The following is an 18,580-nucleotide window of genomic DNA, read 5'->3' as shown; positions in this document are numbered from 1 at the left end:
CCAACTACGCCTGCTACTGTGGCGCTCTTGGATGCAGAGAAGGCATTCGACTCCTTAGAATGGACATTCCTACATGATACGCTCCGTAAATTAGGGGTCCCACGAGGCTTCACCTCACTGGTCATGGTTTTATACTCCCAACCGACCGCCCAAATTATAGCCAATTGGGCCCTGTCCCCTTCCTTTGCTTTCAAAAGGGGGACAAGACAGGGCTACCTGCTGTCCCAGTTGCTCTTCATTATAGCAATGGATCCCCTTGTATGCCATCTACAGAGAAGACATATCCACAGGGGACTGCAGTTCAACACTGGGCCCCTGTTAATCTCCCTATATGCAGATGCCATCCTGCGATAACCTGACACTGATTATATACGAGATAGTCTGATACAGGGAGTTCTCTGGCCTGCATGTCAACTGGGCACAGTCCAAACTGTTGCCACCAGCTGTTGTGCTGTAATTTTCACCCCTGAAGCCTTGCCATGTCAACTCTCTCCCTCCCTTGCCTGAGGTGGGCCACTGCACACGAAGACAAGCTGCACGCACCCACCTTAACTTCCCGCATCCCTCTCTGTTGACAAGATTACGAAGACGAGCTGCACCCACCCACCTTGTCTTCCCTCATCCCTCTCTGTTGACTAGAACAACATGTGCGGACAATCGGCCTGTGGCTCCATGTGCGTCATAAGAAACGACCTCCAGCTGATTGCATTATCTGGATATTGCAGAGGCTCCTGAGTCATCTGCCTTACACCCTTGAGAGGCCACGCCCCCGGTTGATTGCATTATCTGGACAATGTCAGAGGCCCCTTAGTTATCTGCCTTGCAGCCTTGGCCCACCACAGCCCAAGACACAGTGACGCATCAGGCCTCATAAGGAGAACTCCACATCCTATAAAGACTGCTGCATGCCCTGGAGAAGAAGCAGCCTCCGTAGACTCACCTAGATGACTCTGGGACTCTGTCCGATTACTCGAGTTATACTCTGTATATTAAAATATCTTGTTTCCCTCCTCACTCTAGAGTCTGCCTCCCTTCTTTGGTAAGAGAAACTCCTGTGGACCCGTAGATTTTAGGTGAAGCCCTGCACTGCTGGGGGTCCCTTTGGAACCCAGTTCTACACAGCCCCTCTGAGGTGCGAATTTCCCCAGACATGGTGTCAGGGTGCATCTGGTACGATGACGCGGCGTGCATCTGAGCGTCACAGGGACTGGAAAACTACGTTTCCCATCATTCCATGCGCACGTTGCCCACCGACGCACTGAAGAAAACACGCCTTTTTGCATATGTCATCAGCAGAGTATATGGGAAGATGGCGCCCGGACGAGGACGCAGATTATTCCTGCCGTGTGTTGTTTACCTAATGGCCGGACGGTAAGGGTGCTGATGCACCACTCTGTTTCTCCGGTGTCTGTACCCCTTCACTGTATCTTGGAACCTTGCAAGCCTTTTTTCTTGCCTTCCTTCTCCCGTTAGTAAGACGCGCGACTCCGAAGCGGTCTCTTGCGGGGTGAAGGTAGAGGCAGTCAGCTTTCCATTCCTTCCCTCCGTTGGTGAGACGTGCAATCTACGGCGGTCGTGTGTGGAGAGAAGGACGAGTTTGGCGTTACCTTCTTTCTCTTGTTGGCGAGACGTGCTCTTCGTTAGCGGTCTCTTGTGGGAGAAAGATCTTTTTGTGTCCTGGAATTAATCAGTGGAGTGCCTTTCTCCTCACTGTGAGAGTAACTGTGAGGACAAACTTTGAACTTAAAAAACATTGTATTATCCACCAGTTGGTTCGGATGAAGCAGTAGTTCGCATTATGAAGCAATAGTGTATGACATACTTTAAACTCATGAGACATTCCATCCAGTATGTTTCTTATTGATGTTCTCATCCGAGGAACACTCAGTAAACCAGCCTTGTGTTATCTTTTGTTTCTAGGGGAGATCTGTTGGGGGCATCCTGGGCTAAACAGATATCGTTTAGTAAGGGACAAGCCTGAGCCTGTTACAGGTATGAGTGCAAAAAGTTGTGGAGGATATTTCTAGAATGAGAATGCTTTCTTGTGTTATATACATATAAATGAACTAACTCATTATTTCATTGCATTAGATTGGGGCTATACCCAGTGCCTTTCCCTCTCTGATCTTCCTCTTCATTACAGTCAACCTAATTTTCCTTTGCAGGTAGTTGTGAATACTAAAATAGATCTGGTGTGGCTCACATAAACTGCTTGGTAGATATTGAGTAGTGTGTACCCCCAATAATACTTGTTTATTTCTTTGTTCATTTCTAGATCCCCCTCCCTGCTGTTCCTACCCTTTCCTTCCCTCGCTTGACCATCTCACTAGTCCGAGCGGATTTATTCCATCCGGACTTGGGAATGTCAAGAGGTGGACCCCATTAATCTATAGCGTGATTCCGAGGAGAACCTGGAGCCTTGACAGAATAATCCTTTCTGGTGAAGAATTGGCTTGGTAGTTTGGTCTGCCCTGTTTCCATGATGCACTGGGCCAGGGACAGACTAATTTGCATATAGCCAGGTTCTGAGCTGGGATGGCGCAGTGAGCTAAATAACGGTGATGGATCAAGCCCTGATCTTTGGACTGGGTGAGAGTGGTCTGCTTAATTCAGACACTCTGTTCATCACCACCCCCTTTTCTGAATCGTTTTTGGCCACTATAGGTGTGGCAGGGTATACTCAGACATGAGTCCCTTGCTCACTGCTCCATCAGGATTCAAGCAAGCCGGGCCGAAGAGGCTGAAATGCCAGAAACCGGTCCCCGGTAGCTTGTATCCTTTCTGGTGAAGAATTGGCTTGGTAGTTTGGTCTGCCCTGTTCCCATGATGCACTGGGCCAGGGACAGACTAATTTGCATATAGCCAGGTTCTGAGCTGGGATGGGGCAGTGAGCTAAATAACGGTGATGGATCAAGCCCTGATCTTTGGACTGGGTGAGAGTGGTCTGCTTAATTCAGACACTCTGTTCATCACCACCCCCTTTTCTGAATCATTGACAGAATAATAGGCCCGTGTTTTTTTCTCTACTCCCAATCAGGTGGATGCTGACATGGCAACCCTAGACGATGTATTAACCGCACTTGTTTTAGTTCAAAATGAGTTGGCTTCCTCCCGTAATGAAACTGCACTGCTTCAGGCCAGAGTAGATCCCTAGCAGAGAAATCCCTTTGATGCTGGTGGCTTTTCTCTTCCCCAACCTGGTACAGTGGTAGTCGAGGTCCCCTCTCAAATACCATTGGCCCCTCCAGAAAGATATTATGGGGATATGCACAAAGTCCAAGTGTTCCTAACACAAGTAATGCTTCATTTCCATTGCAAACCCAAGATGTTCGCTACGAATCAGGCCAGGGTAGCCTTTATAATATCATATTTAGGCGGAGAAGCTGCCCAGTGGGCAGTGCCCATTGTAAGAAGAGATGACCCCCTTCTCCATGATTGGGATACATTTAAAGATGAATTTGAAAAGACTTTTGATAGGAGAGCTGAAACATTTTCGGCAGATAAGGAGTTGCTCGAGTTAAGACAAGGGAGTAAAGATCTCTTGGTGTATCTGAATACCTTTCGGCGATTAGTGGCAGAGACAGATTGGCTAGAATCTAAACAAGCCGCTATATTCTACCAGGACCTAAGAGAAGACTTAAACGATGTCATAGCCCAAGTGGATCCTCAGCCAAAGACCTGTACAGCTCTCATTGAATTAACGCTGCGTTTGGACCACAGATTGAAGGAACCCAAGGGCGATAATAAAAGAAGGGAACAGGGATCCTTACATGTGGAGTCACCCAGAGCAATAGAGCACAGAACAGCCACCACGGAACCCATGGACATTGGGGCAGGCCGAGCCGCCCTTACACCCCAGGAACGTGATTACCGGAGGAAACAGGGGCTCTGTCTCTACTGTGGAAAGAGAGGGCATTTTTTACGTGAATGCCCTGTGAAACCTAAGAGTGTTCGATCCAGGGGAGGTCAAGTTGCCGTAATAACGGCAGATCAACCGTCGGAAATCTAATTCGCTTAAGGAGGAAAGAAAGACACTCCTTAAGCAGAAAAGAAATCCCTTCAGTCAATAACGACATTAATACGAAGTCTGAACATTTCTTTATTGAAATGAAAATGGTAGTTGGAGAAAACAAAATTCCGTTCCATGTGATGGTGGATTTGGGGGCTACGGGTTGCTTCATGGATAAAGACGAGGCCCTCCGACTGGGAGTTGAGTTAATCAAGAAAGACCTCCCGGAAGAAGTCTTTGCTGTGGATGGTAAACTATTGGAATTTGGTCCTATTCGTTTTCGCACTAAGGAATTGGAAGTATGGTACAAGGATAATCATTGCGAGTTCCTTTCATTCAACGTCATTCATGCTCCTCAATATGGTACCATACTGGGATCGCCCTAGCTTCAGCAGCATGATCCCACGGTGGAATGGTCCTCCTTGAAATTGAAAATGGAGTCAGAATATTGTTCCACTCATTGCCTACACCCCAATATTGAACCATCCAAGGTTTTATCCGGGCGATATCATATTGCCACAGCCACAGAAAAAGAGGTGACCATACCGGAATGCTACCAAGAATATGCTCAGGTGTTTAGCAATAGCATGGCTGAGGAATTGCCACCGCACCGGATGTACGACTGCCAGATCGATCTCATACCTGGAACGGTAGTCCCGTGCAGCAGAATTTACGCCTTGACCGAGCCCGAGAACCAACACTTAAGACAGTATCTGGATAAGTACCTTTCTTTGGGGTTTATTCATCCTTCAAGGTCACCTGCAGCTTCCCCTCTTTTTTTATTCCCAAGGCCAATGGGGAGCTCCAAACATGCATCGACTACAGAGCACTGAATGCCATCTCAGTAAAGAATCAATACCCTCTTCCCCTTGTCTCGGTTTTGTTGGAACAAGTAAAGGGAGCCGCAATATACACTAAACTCGATCTTCGAAGGGCCTACCACTTAGTCCGAATGCGAGACGGAGACGGATGGAAGACCGCCTTCAAGACCAGATAAGGGTGTTTTTTTATTAACTTGTGATGCCCATCGGCCTCTGCAATGCCCCTGCGGTCTTCAAATTCTTCTTAAATGATGTTCTTAGAGAATACCTCGACAGATTTGTGGTCGTGTATATTGACGACATTCTTGTTTTTTCTGCAACTACCACAGAACATCAGGATCATGTTCGGATTGTGCTGCACGCCTTGCAAATGAACCACCTTTTTTGCAAAATAAGTAAGTGCGAATTCCACGTCACGACCGTTGAATTTCTGGGAGTAATGCTTACCCCAGCTAGTCAGATCATGGCAGAGTGAAAGGTCACCGCCATTTCGGTGTGGCCCGTCCCCAAAACAGTGAGGGATACACAATGCTTTTTGGGGTTCGCTAATTTCTACAGGCGCTTCATACACCATTTCTCCACCCTGGTAGCACCTGTCACACGTTTGTTGCGGGAAAATGTTCCTTTCCAGTGGGACGAAGAAGCACAGAATACTTTTGATTCTTTGAAAACAGCTTTTTCTTCTGCACCAGTTCTGGCACATGCAAACCCCGACTTGCCCTTCATCATTGAAGCTGATGCTTCTGATGGAGCTGTGGGGGCTGTTTTATCACAAAGACATTCTACTACAGGACAAATGCACCCGGTGGCCTTTATGTCTCGTAAATTGAATTGTGCAGAGAAAACCTACACCATCGCAGAAAAGGAACTGATGGCTATCAAGATTGCCTTTTCCGAATGGAGACATTGGATACAGGGGGACAAACATCTTGTCACAGTCTATACTGATCACGCAACCTGCAGTTTATGAAATCAGCTAGACAGCTTACTCCTCGACAACTCAGGTGGATGATGTTCTTCTCCGAATATAACGTCATCATCACCTTCAGGCCCGGAAAAGATAACAAGAAAGAGGATGCTTTGACCAGACAAGATACCCAGACGGAAGACATCTCCAATCCTACACGGGCCATCATTTCGCCAGATCAGGTGGTGTGTATAACTCAAACCAACGATTTCCTTCACAAAATCAGGAAAGGAATCTGCACCTTCTATTGGAGAGACTGGCTCAAACACCATCCGGAATGGAAGATGTTTCAGGGGGTACCCATGAGAGGAAAGCAGGTGTTATTACCCACCAAAGAGGTTAGAAGACAGACTTTTCACTGGTGCCATACTCTTCCCTGTGCAGGACATGGTGGGGTTCGAAAAACCATTGCAAACACCCTCAGACAGTTCTGGTGGCCGTCTCTCCGCGGGCTACAATTCTTTGGGTGCAAGAGTGTGGCGTTTGTGCCCAGATGAAGACAGATAACCAAAAGACGCAAGGCCTTTTACAACCCATGCCCACTCCAGACAACCCCTGGGAACAATGGTCAGTTGACTTTATAGTTGGGTTACCTAGGGATAAAGGGCATACAGTCATCATTGTGGTTGTGGACTATTTGACAAAGATGGGATACTTTATCGCCTGCAAACGGCTTCCAACTGCAGGGCCGTTAGCTAACCTGTTACTAGTTCATGTGGTTAGGTTACACGGGCTTCCTCGTACCATAGTGTCAGACAGGGGATCTCAGTTCACTGCGAAGTTTTGGAGAGTTTGGTGTGCAAGGTTGAACATATCATCTGCTCTGTCCACCAGTTTTCATCCGCACACTGATGGTCAGACGGAGAGGTTGAACCAAACCTTCAAACAATTCCTACGATGCTATGTAGACACTAACACAGAGGCATGGGTGGATTGGTTGTGGATAGCAGAGATCGCCTATAATAATGCACTTCATAGCTCCACGCACCATTCAACCTTCTACAGCTCCTATGGGTTTCACACTCGTTTTGTTCCATTTGTTTCTCCCAGTCGTTCCCTGAAACTCCATGAAGTGCAGCAGAGGTTGACACACATTAGACAGACATTGCTTGACACCTCTCACCATCTTACACATGCCATGGGGTGGTACAAAAGACAGGCTGATAGGCACAGGAGAACTGCTCCGGTATAAAAAAAAGGGTGACTTGGTCTGGCTTTCCACCCGCAACATTCGATTCAAGAAACATAGTTTTTTTAACCCTAAATTCATTGGTCCTTACAGAATGTTGCAAATGGTGGGGCAGGTAGCAGTGAAATTGCGTTTACCTTCGCATTTTCGTATCCATCCTGTTTCCATGTTTCACTGTTGAAACCTTCCCGCTGTCCTGTGCTGCAGCGTCCTGTTCCTTTGTGGGTGGATCAGAATTTGGAGTATGAGGTTCGTGGAATTGTGAACTCCAAAATTTCCCGTAATCGTTTGTGGTACTTGGTGTCATGGAAGGGTTATGGGTCCGAAGAGGATTCTTGGGAACCCGCCTCCTCTGTGCATACGCCTCGGCTGGTGGCTGCATTTCACAGGAAGTTCCTGGACAAGCCTTGTGTCTGTCAGTGCTCTCCGAAAGGGGGAGGTACTGTCAGGGCGCATCTGGTACGATGACGCGGCGCGAATCTGAGCGTCGCGGGGACCGGAAAACTACATTTTCCATCATTCCATGTGCAAGTTGCCCACCGACGCACTGACGACAACACGCCTTTTTGCGTATGTCATCGGCAGAGTATATGGGAAGATGGCGCCCGGACGAGGACGCCGATTATTCCTGCCATGTGTTGTTTACCTAATGTCCGGACGGTAAGGGTGCTGTGGCACCACTCTGTTTCTCCTGTGTCTATACCCCTTCACTTTAACATGGAGCCTTGCAAGCCTTTTTTCCTTCCTTCCTTGTCCCGTTGGTGAGACGCGCGACTCCGACGTGGCCTCTTGCGGGGAGAAGGTAGAGGCAGTCAGCTTTCCATTCCTTCCCTCCGTTGGTGAGACGTGCAATCTACGGCGGTCTCGTGCGGAGAGAAGGACGAGTTTGGCATTACTTCCTTTCTCCTGTTGGCGAGACGTGCTCTTCATTAGCGGTCTCTTGCAGGAGAAAGATCTTTTTTGTGTCCTGGAATTAATCAGCGGAGTGCCTTTCTCCTCACTGTGAGAGTAACTGTGAGGACAGACTTTGAACTTTAAAAACATTGTATTATCCACCAGTTGGTTCGGATGAAGCAGTAGTTCGCATTATGAAGCAATAGTGTGTGACATACTTTAAACTCATGAGTCATTCCATCCAGTATGTTTCTTATTGATGTTCTCATCCTAGGAACACTCAGTAAACCAGCCTTGTGTTATCTTTTGTTTCTAGGGGAGATCTGTTGGGGGGATCCTGGGCTAAACCGATATCGTTTAGTAAGGGACAAGCCTGAGTCTCTTACAGGTATGAGTACAAAAAGTTGTGGAGGAGATTTCTAGAATGAGAATGCTTTCTTGTATTAAATACATATAAATGAACTAACTCATTATTTCATTGCATTAGATTGGGGCTAAACCCGGTGCCTTCCACTCTCTGATCTTCCTCTCCATTACAGCCAACCTTTTTTTCCTTTACAGGTAGTTGTGAATACTAAAGTAGAAATTGTGTGGCTCACATAAACTGCTTGGTAGATATGGAGTAGTGTGTACCCCCAATAATACTTGTTTATTTTTTTGTTCATTTCTAGATCTCCCTCCCTGCTGTTTCTACCCTTTCCTTCCCTCACTTGACCATCTCACTAGTCCGAGAGGATTTATTCCATCCGGACTTGGGAATGTCGAGAGGTGGACCCCATTAATCTTCAGCCTGATTCCGAGGAGGACCTGAAGCCTTGACACATGGTGCAACAAATGTGGTGTAATTCCTATATTGCCCATGCATAACCTGCGCGTTTGGATAACATAAACTGTGGGTCTGGTGGCAGACTGACTCTGAGCACCCCTACCAAAATGTTAGCCTGTTTGCATTAGCTAGCTCACAGTGCCCCCATAATCTCCTCTTATCGGGGAGAGAATAGTTTCTGGCAACCTTCGAACATGACACCCTGATCCCTCAGGATCGTGGAAACAATGTACTACCTTTCGCTCAGTCACTCGTGCTCACTTACTTCGTCTCAGAGAGTTACACAGAAGAAACAGTTGGGCATGTTACAATAAGAATTTATTGTACAGTTGTTCTTCTAGTGTAAAATAGATGTGCTGCAACAACCGTTATACAGTAGCAGATATATATGATCAGCAGTACAGTTAATATAAAAGGATAGTACAGTTCTACCATTTTACAATAGTCATGAACACATATATGGATATAAAATGCATGATAAAAGAAAGCGCGTACTCCTACGATGCCTATCTAGATGTACCTAAGTGTATCTAGCATTTGAATAGGTGTGAAGCCAAGAATCCCTCTAAGTTTAGTCTAACCCCATCACTTGAAGCAAGAGAGTGTGGGACCCCATCCGGGTCTGGAGTTGGACACCCCGCAAAGGTTGTGTCAAACCACTGTCAGGTGGAGCGTCCGCATGCAGGAGCCTAAGCGTCTCTAGTCAGTGTGTCGGCCTGGAAGTCTCGGTTCCCTCTAAGTAATACTAGCAAGAGGTGCTGTATTTATGCAGAAAAGTATCTAGGGTTCCTTTTTCCCTTGTTTCTTGTATTAGCCATTGTTGGGTTTGAAGATTAAGTATGGGATGAACCTTGTATGTAGATATTATGCAGGTGGATGAAGCCCCAGCCTGGTTTCCAGGTCATAGACTGCTATTGTTCGGGGAAAACCTGGCAATACATTCACCCCCATTCACAGATCTGGGTTTAATCCATCGTTCAGCCCGGCTGAAGACGGCTGATAGCCAGAAACCGGTCCTAGGATGCTTGATTCCGGTCCAGGAAAGACATGGCTTAGCAGTTCGGTCTGGACTGTTCCCATGAGGCACAGGGTCAAGACTTATTTGCATATGGCCATGTCTGAACTGGGGTGGCTTGGTGAGCAAAATAACGATGGATTAAACCCAGATCTGTGAATGGGGGTGAATGTTTTGCCATTGTGCAACATTCCGTCCATCATCTTGTGTGTTTTGCTGTTCACCCTATGTGGGAAGGGTATGCCCAGACGTGGGTCCCTTGCTCACTAAGCCACTGGAGTCAAGCTATCCTGGCTGAAGACGGCTGATAGCCAGAAACCGGTCCTAGGATGCTTGATTCCGGTCCAGGAAAGACATGGCTTGGCAGTTCGGTCTGCACTGTTCCCATGAGGCACAGGGTCAAGACTGATTTGCATATGGCCATGTCTGAACTGGGGTGGCTTGGTGAGCAAAATAACGATGGATTAAACCCAGATCTGTGAATGGGGATGAATGTTTTGCCATTGTGCAACATTCCGTCCATCATCTTGTGTGTTTTGCTGTTCACCCTATGTGGGAAGGGTATGCCCAGACGTGGGTCGCTCACTAAGCAACTGGAGTCAAGCTATCCTGGCTGAAGATGGCTGATAGCCAGAAACCGGTCCCAGGATGCTTGATTCCGGTCCAGGAATGACATGGCTTGGCAGTTCGGACTGGACTGTTCCCATGAGGCACAGGGTCAAGACTCATTTGCATATGGCCATGTCTGAACTGGGGTGGCTTGGTGAGCAGAATAACGATGGATTAAACCTAGATCTGTGAATGTGGGTGAATGTTTTGGCATTGTGCAACTTCCGTCCATCATCTTGTGTGTTTTGCTGTTCACCCTATGTGGGAAGGGTATGCCCAGACGTAGGTCCCTTGCTCACTAAGCCACTGGAGTCAAGCTATCCTGGCTGAAGACGGCTGATAGCCAGAAACCGGTCCTAGGACGCTTGATTCCGGTCCAGGAAAGACATGGCTTGGCAGTTTGGTCTGGACTGTTCTCAAGAGGCACAAGGTCAAGACTGATTTGCATATTGCCATGTATGAACTGGGGTGGCTTGGTGAGCAAAATAACGATGGATTAAACCCAGATCTGTGAATGGGGGTGAATGTTTTGCCATTGTGCAACATTCCGTCCATCATCTTGTGTGTTTTGCTGTTCACCCTATGTGGGAAGGGTATGCCCAGACGTGGGTCCCTTGCTCACTAAGCCACTGGAGTCAAGCTATCCTGGCTGAAGACGGCTGATAGCCGGAAACCGGTCCTAGGATGCTTGATTCCGAATGGGGGTGAATGTTTTGCCATTGCGCAACATTCCGGGCGCTGGCTCTTATGAGATCCACCTTAACTCCATCAAGGGTATCGACTATGCTCAGCAGAGCTGTGAGTTGCCTATTTTCACATCCCAATAGTCTTAGAACATTGAAAAGTCTTGAGATTAATTTTAGGAAAGACCACTAGCAATACAAGGGCCTTTCATTCGGCCTCAAGTCTGCACAGCAAAATTTCTCCAAATGCATTGCGGTGTAGCACCCCACATAAGCAAAATTAAAATCTCTGCTACTCATATCTAGACAACTGGCTAATCAAGGCATCTTGGTATCAGCAAGCAAGCCTACATTATCATGTAACCATCATAACTCTCAATTGAACTATGGCTGCAAGTAAATCACAACAAATCCAACTCAGCACCTGTTCAATCTCTGCATTACCCGGTTGCAATTCTAGACACCGTACACACAAAAGCGTTTCCTTCAGAGAAGATAAGATTATCTATCCTTCAGATATATCACAATCTGACGAAAACATCCCATCCAACAGTGAGACAAGTCTCTTTTCTCCTGGGTTCAATGACATTGTGCATCTTCCTCGTCACGCATGCACATCTCTTCATGCGGCCTCTCCAACAATGTCTGGAAGATCAATGGGATCAGATCTCGGGTAGATGGGAAGACAAAGTGATACTGACCACTCAAGGGGAACAATCACTCAAATGGTGGGGCTGCTCAGAGAATCTCCTCAAAGGGATGAATTTTCACCATGACATTTCAGCCTAAACCATAGAGACGGATGCATTCTTAAGAGGTTGGGATGCTCATTTGGAACATTATAGATTCAAGGCCTGTGGTCTCTGAAGGAACAGTCTTACCACTCACCAAAAAATCACTTCAACGCCTCGTCAGGGGTATTAAGTGCTATGTAAATGCAACTACAATACAAAATGTAGCTACTGGATCTCAGGGCAGTACATCTAGCCCTGAAAGCTTTCCCCCCACTGTTTAGAACAGACTCTCTCCTTGTTCAGATGGACAATACAACAACAAGGCATCATCTCAACCAGCAGGAAGGGACGAGCTCCAGACCTCCCTGTAAGCACAACCAATCTTGAATCTCCAGGGATATCAAGGTTACAGCAGTCCATTTTCTGGGAGCCCAGAATGCTGAGGCAGACACTCTCAGCAGAGTCATTCAAGAAATCACAAATGGATTGTAAAGGATGGTGTACTTCACAACATCTTTTCCAATTGGGGTTTTCACCAAATAGATCTTTTTGCAGATGGAGTACACAAAAAATGCCCAACCTTCACCTCAAGGTTCTACCAACTGAGCGCACTGTGGAATGCTCAATTGATTGACTGGTCAGACAATTTTTTTACTCCTTTCCTCTAATTTCTCTACTGCCAACAGTGACCATCAAGTTCTTAACTCAAAAGCCAGAAGGTGGCCACAACAGTTGTGGTACAAGGATCTTCTTCACCTCTCGGAGTGATCACACAGGAAGCTGCCGTACAGAGCTGATCTTTTTCCGAAGTTCGGGGACCAGATTCAACATCCCAATCTTCGTTTTCTGTACTTGGCTGAATGGCTCCTGAACTCATACAATATGGTCACCTAAACCTTCCTCAAGAATGCATGGATGTGCTGAGAGAAGCCAAGAGACCATCAACTAGGACTTCCTATTCCGTCAAACGGAAGAGATTTTGCATCTAGTTTTCTCAGAACAATTGCAATTCTCTTACTTGCCAGGAAGAGGCTGTTCTTCCATACCTTCTCCATCAGAAACAAAAGTGCAATTCTCCCCAATTAGAGTGCATCTTGCAGCAATAACAGCTTTTCGAAAATGTCCTTCGCAAACGTCCTTTTTCAAAATGCCTGTTGTCAAAGATTTTATGGAAATAATTAAAAAGATATATCCTCCTCTCAGGAGACGTTCTCCTCCATGGGAGTTAAACATTGTCCTCTCTCACCTCATGGGTCCTCCCTTCGAACCCATTCATATGGTATCTCTACAACACCTGTCTGGGAAGGCTTCCTTCTTGGTAGCCATTAATTCAGCTTGCAGAGTTAGCGAGACACAGGCTCTCGGTTCACATGAACCTTACACAGTATTTCACAGCAACAGGGTAGTGATGAGGACCCATCCTAAATTACTACTTAAGGTTGTCTCCGACTTCCATGTCAATCAGACTATTACTTCACCTTTTTGTCCTGCAGAGGTCCCTCCACACTCTTGATGATAGCAGGGTTTTGAAGGTTTATCTAGAAGGACAAAATCTTTAATAAAATCAAAGCAACTCTTTGTAAACTATGGCCCTCTACAGACAAGATATGCTGCTTTCAAACAATCCTTATCTAGCTGGATTGTCTACTGCATAATCATTTGCTATCAAAGAGCAAACAAACCCCTATCTGGTAGACTCCGGGTCCACTCCAAAAGAGGTAAATCAGTTGGTTTATTTAGGAACATTCCAATCGCTGAGATTTGCAAGGTTGCAACTTGGAGATCAGTTCACACCTTTTACAAGATACTAAGGTTTTGATTTGGATGCTACGGCTGATGCACAAATAGGGCAAGCATCTCTAAAGAATTTGTGTGCCTAATTTTACTACTGTCCTTTTTTATCTCTTCCTTCGCTGAACTTTTGAGAGATAAGCTAGCTAATCTATTCAGTGCTTATGATTATCAATGGAGATCTCCATAGAGAGGAGTGTTTTTTTAACTGTAATGCTAGTTCTTTCTCTTTGGAGTCTCCAATCAAATCTTAAGCAACCCTCCATCCTCCCCGATGGAAGAGATAATATATGTATAACACTATACTGCTAATTCGCTTGTCAAAAAAACCAAGTAAACTGACACCTACAGGGCATGATGGGACAGAGGCCTTAAAGGCACAGCGTCCCATTTACATTGTTTCAATGCTGCAACCTACACAGGCTACATTGCTATGTATTACTCCTTATCAAACTTTAAAAAGAAGTAAAAAGCATTTGTGAAGGACGTTTTTAAAAGGTCACTTTTCGTTTGCTTGAGTCACTTTTAAGGGTACAACCCTTTTTTTCTTCTAAATTTGAAAGTAATTCAGTAACGATTGACGATATAGCCTATTTTGAAGGCTGCAAAATTTAACGTCTGTCAAATATGTTTCCTGGCCTTTCGAAAGTAAGGGAAAGTTGATGTGACTTTGAAAGAACTGCTTTGGGGTCCCCGCAAGTGGGCGGGACTACTCCGTGCTTATGATTTCAATGGAGATTCACCTGAGAGAGAACTAGGATTACAGGTAAGAAACCATTCTTTCTTCGAGGAGCACTACCTCGGACTCAGGCTCCCCTAAATTTCCCGTCATTATTGTATTTTCCCAGGGCCATACCCCGATCAGCTACTACTGCTCTCGAGGAAAGATTGTGCTCTACACATACATGCATGTATTAAAGCCTGACCTATTTGCTTTGCCCGTGTTTGTTTTAAAAATTACAATAAGAAAAAGTCTAGCCCAGTGTGAAAATTAATATCTGAATGGGTTTATTCGCAGTGATAACAGTTTCTAAATTGAATATTCTGCAACCTGTGAAAAAACAGATGTGATAAACCCACAACAGAAACCTATGCTGCAATTCTGAAAAGTGACAGCTCACCTAGGCCCCAACTTATAACCATTCTGGGACGATGATGATGAAAGTGATGGTAGCTTCAAAGAATTCACGTGGTATTTGGAATACAGTGGTCTATGTTTGAAAGGAAAAAAAAAATATTATATTAGGCTCTTTCTGTTTATAGAAAGATCTAGTATGGCATGCTTTAGTCCACAATGTGCTTAATGTGCTTCAACACACTACTTTTCCTGTTCTTTCATAATTATAATTTCTTTAACATACACAGGAAAGCTTACACTTTGTTCAACAGAAATTAAAAGTAAGGGTGTGATTTTTATGAAACAGTCTACTTCAGAGCTATCTGAAGCAAGATGCAAATATTTTATTTTACTTTTTTATTTTGCAAAAAGGAAAAGACAATATACCATACATTTACTACAACAGACCAATATACCATTTGTAGCTAGCTAGGATCCAGTCTAAGCACATAATTTACATTATGACAACGAGAACGGGCTTCTGAAGAAGCAGTACATCCCAGACACATGACAGATCATTTGGCTTTTCACACCTTACATGAGGTTCGAAAGTGTAAAAGAATATGGACTGATCCCAGTCCCCACCCAACACTCCCCACAGCAGACATAACTGATTTCTGTATTGATTTATGACAGGTTCTCCTCCGGAATTACGTTTGACGTGGCAGTTCCATCACCTCCACCCCGTTCTCTGGCCCAATCAACAAATGGTGCCCAAATGTCTTGCGGTCTCGAGGCGGCTGGCATTAACTCCCAGAAGACACTCAGTTGGGATTGGCCATAGGTCACATCTTTTATCCAATGTTTAGCCAAGGGTACCCTTCCCCTCCCCAGTGCACGGCCACCTGACGTTTAGCAAACAATAAAAGAAGTGCATGGGGTTTAAGTTTTTTCACTGGTGTATCTTTAACATATCCCAACAGAGCCAGCAGAGGGGACAGCGACAGAGACAAACCCGTAATCTGATTGATGTATGTGAATACCGTGGACCAGAATGAGCCAAGGGCTGGGCAGGCCATGTGTAAGAAAGAGGCAGGAGTATACCCACATCGCCAGCAACACTCATCCGCCCTAAGCCCCATACAATGTAATCCTATTGGTGACCTGTAATACATGTGAAGGAATTTTAAATGGATCAATCTAAGCTTATAGTAAGAGGACAGCTCGGTGAGTTGACGACAGCAGTTTTCCCATTGCTCTTCTGTGAGTGCAACAGGTAGTTCAGCGCATGGTCTGTGACTGCCGGCCACCCCCCCCCCCCCATTAATGTGCATACTACAGTTACACATTCAGATCAACAACAGAATTCTTTGGAAGGCAGGGGGTCTCGAGACCCCCCGGCCGTATTTATTAAAAATATTAAACAAAATTAAAAATGTAATAAAATAACATTATTTACATAATTATTAAATGCAAAATTCAGACATTAGATTTACATCCAGTTTAGACCGGTATGGTGGGCTAACCTTAACAAATGTCTAATACAGCGTGGTTCCTAACCGAATCTAACATCCTGATATCAATATGCATTTTAATAATTTCTGGTCCTACGGCAAGGTCGCTAACCGGTGTCAGATCCTTTAACCCAGCTACGCTCTCACGTCCGAGATACGCATGCGCGACAAGGGCCCGTTTACCCTCGTGCGCTCCGTGAACTCCATTTAACCATAACAGGAGGGCCCTTACACTCGCGCCCTTAGCGTCATGGTGTATGTGTGGGGTGGCTACCAGCCTGAGGAAAGCGTTGACTCTCCTCCCCTGCACCCAAGCAAGCGGATATCCTGCCCCTGAAGTTCTGGGAGAGACCAATGGCCCCTCCCCCTGGGCGACCCCTTTCGTGAATGGGGCCGCCCCCACCTAAGGACCTTAAATTGCTGCTCACCGATTATGACCTTACCGCCAGACCCACATAATAAATACGACAGTACTAATCTAAGAGGGAAAAAAGACCTAAGGAAAAAGAGTTAATGCAACAGCAAAACACACCCAGAAAACATATACATATTAACATTGCCTGTACACGGGGAAAAAGAGCCTAAGGAAGAAAAAACCTTTATTCTCCTGACATTGCATAGCGTTACACCGTATACCTACCAGTGTCCTCACCAGAATTCTGCTATAAGGGGATGGAGGGTGGGGAAAATTAAAGGCCCCACAGCGGGGCGAGGAGCGAGCCTGGGGAGCGCGGGCACAAAGAGGCCGCTTCCCGCGCTCCCCAGGCTCTTAAACCCCCCTAAGCCGCGATCCCGCCCCCTTGCCCCGGAAGCGCAAAACTGCTTCCGGGGCAACCGGCGGGACGCGCAGCCAACCAGCACTGGTGGAATGGGGGGCCGGGCCCAGCCATGTGTGCGTGGGGGCCGAGTGGCCCCCCCTTTTCTCATGGTCTGTGACTGCCGGCCACCCCCCCCCCCTTTAACGTGCACACTACAGTTACACATTCAGATCAACAACAGAATTCTTTGGAAGGCAGGGGGTCTCGAGACCCCCCGGCCGTATTTATTAAAAATATGAAACAAAATTAAAATGTAATAAAATAACATTATTTACATAATTATTAAATGCAAAATTCAGACATTAGATTTACATCCAGTTTAGACAGGTATGGTGGGCTAACCTTAACAAATGTCTAATACAGCGTGGTTCCTAACCAAATCTAACATCCTGATATCAATATGCATTTTAATAATTTCTGGTCCTACGGCAAGGTCGCTAACCGGTGTCAGATCCTTTTACCCAGCTACGCTCTCACGTCCGAGATGCGCATGCGCGACAAGGGCCCGTTTACCCTCGTGCGCTCCTCGAACTCCATTTAACCATAACAGGAGGGCCCTTACACTCGCGCCCTTAGCGTCATGGTGTATGTGTGGGGTGGCTACCAGCCTGAGGAAAGCGTTGACTCTCCTCCCCTGCACCCAAGCAAGCGGATATCCTGCCCCTGAAGTTCTGGGAGAGACCAATGGCCCCTCCCCCTGGGCGACCCCTTTCGTGAATGGGGCCGCCCCCACCTAAGGACCTTAAATTGCTGCTCACCGATTATGACCTTACCGCCAGACCCACATAATAAATACGACAGTACTAATCTAAGAGGGAAAAAAGACCTAAGGAAAAAGAGTTAATGCAACAGCAAAACACACCCAGAAAACATATACATATTAACATTGCCTGTACACGGGGAAAAAGAGCCTAAGGAAGAAAAAACCTTTATTCTCCTGACATTGCATAGCGTTACACCGTATACCTACCAGTGTCCTCACCAGAATTCTGCTATAAGGGGATGGAGGGTGGGGAAAATTAAAGGCCCCACAGCGGGGCGAGGAGCGAGCCTGGGGAGCGCGGGCACAAAGAGGCCGCTTCCCGCGCTCCCCAGGCTCTTAAACCCCCCTAAGCCGCGATCCCGCCCCCTTGCCCCGGAAGCGCAAAACTGCTTCCGGGGCAACCGGCGGGACGCGCAGCCAACCAGCACTGGTGGAATGGGGGGCCGGGCCCAGCCATGTGTGCGTGGGGGCCGAGTGGCCCCCCCTTTTCTCATGGTCTGTGACTGCCGGCCACCCCCCCCCCCCCTTTAACGTGCATACTACAGTTACACATTCAGATCAACAACAGAATTCTTTGGAAGGCAGGGGGTCTCGAGACCCCCCGGCCGTATTTATTAAAAATATGAAACAAAATTAAAATGTAATAAAATAACATTATTTACATAATTATTAAATGCAAAATTCAGACATTAGATTTACATCCAGTTTAGACAGGTATGGTGGGCTAACCTTAACAAATGTCTAATACAGCGTGGTTCCTAACCAAATCTAACATCCTGATATCAATATGCATTTTAATAATTTCTGGTCCTACGGCAAGGTCGCTAACCGGTGTCAGATCCTTTTACCCAGCTACGCTCTCACGTCCGAGATGCGCATGCGCGACAAGG

At 46.3% G+C, this 18,580-nt stretch overlaps 1 long non-coding RNA gene across 1 annotated transcript in view; it reads right to left on the bottom strand.

Annotated features, from left to right (window-relative positions):
- LOC144772644 (uncharacterized) overlaps positions 1-18,580 on the bottom strand; it is a 177,977-nt gene that overhangs the window by 127,371 nt on the left and 32,026 nt on the right. The window contains exon 2 of the long non-coding RNA XR_013599817.1: positions 14,660-14,749. This is a non-coding gene — a long non-coding RNA (uncharacterized LOC144772644). The remainder of the gene's footprint in view (positions 1-14,659; positions 14,750-18,580) is intronic.

The sequence above is a fragment of the Lissotriton helveticus genome, chromosome 8 (assembly GCF_964261635.1).
Source record: "Lissotriton helveticus chromosome 8, aLisHel1.1, whole genome shotgun sequence".
In the NCBI taxonomy this organism is placed as follows: Eukaryota; Metazoa; Chordata; class Amphibia; order Caudata; family Salamandridae; genus Lissotriton; species Lissotriton helveticus.
The sequence above is the reverse complement of the archived record's forward strand: the minus strand, read 5'-3'. Positions and strand labels throughout refer to the sequence as shown.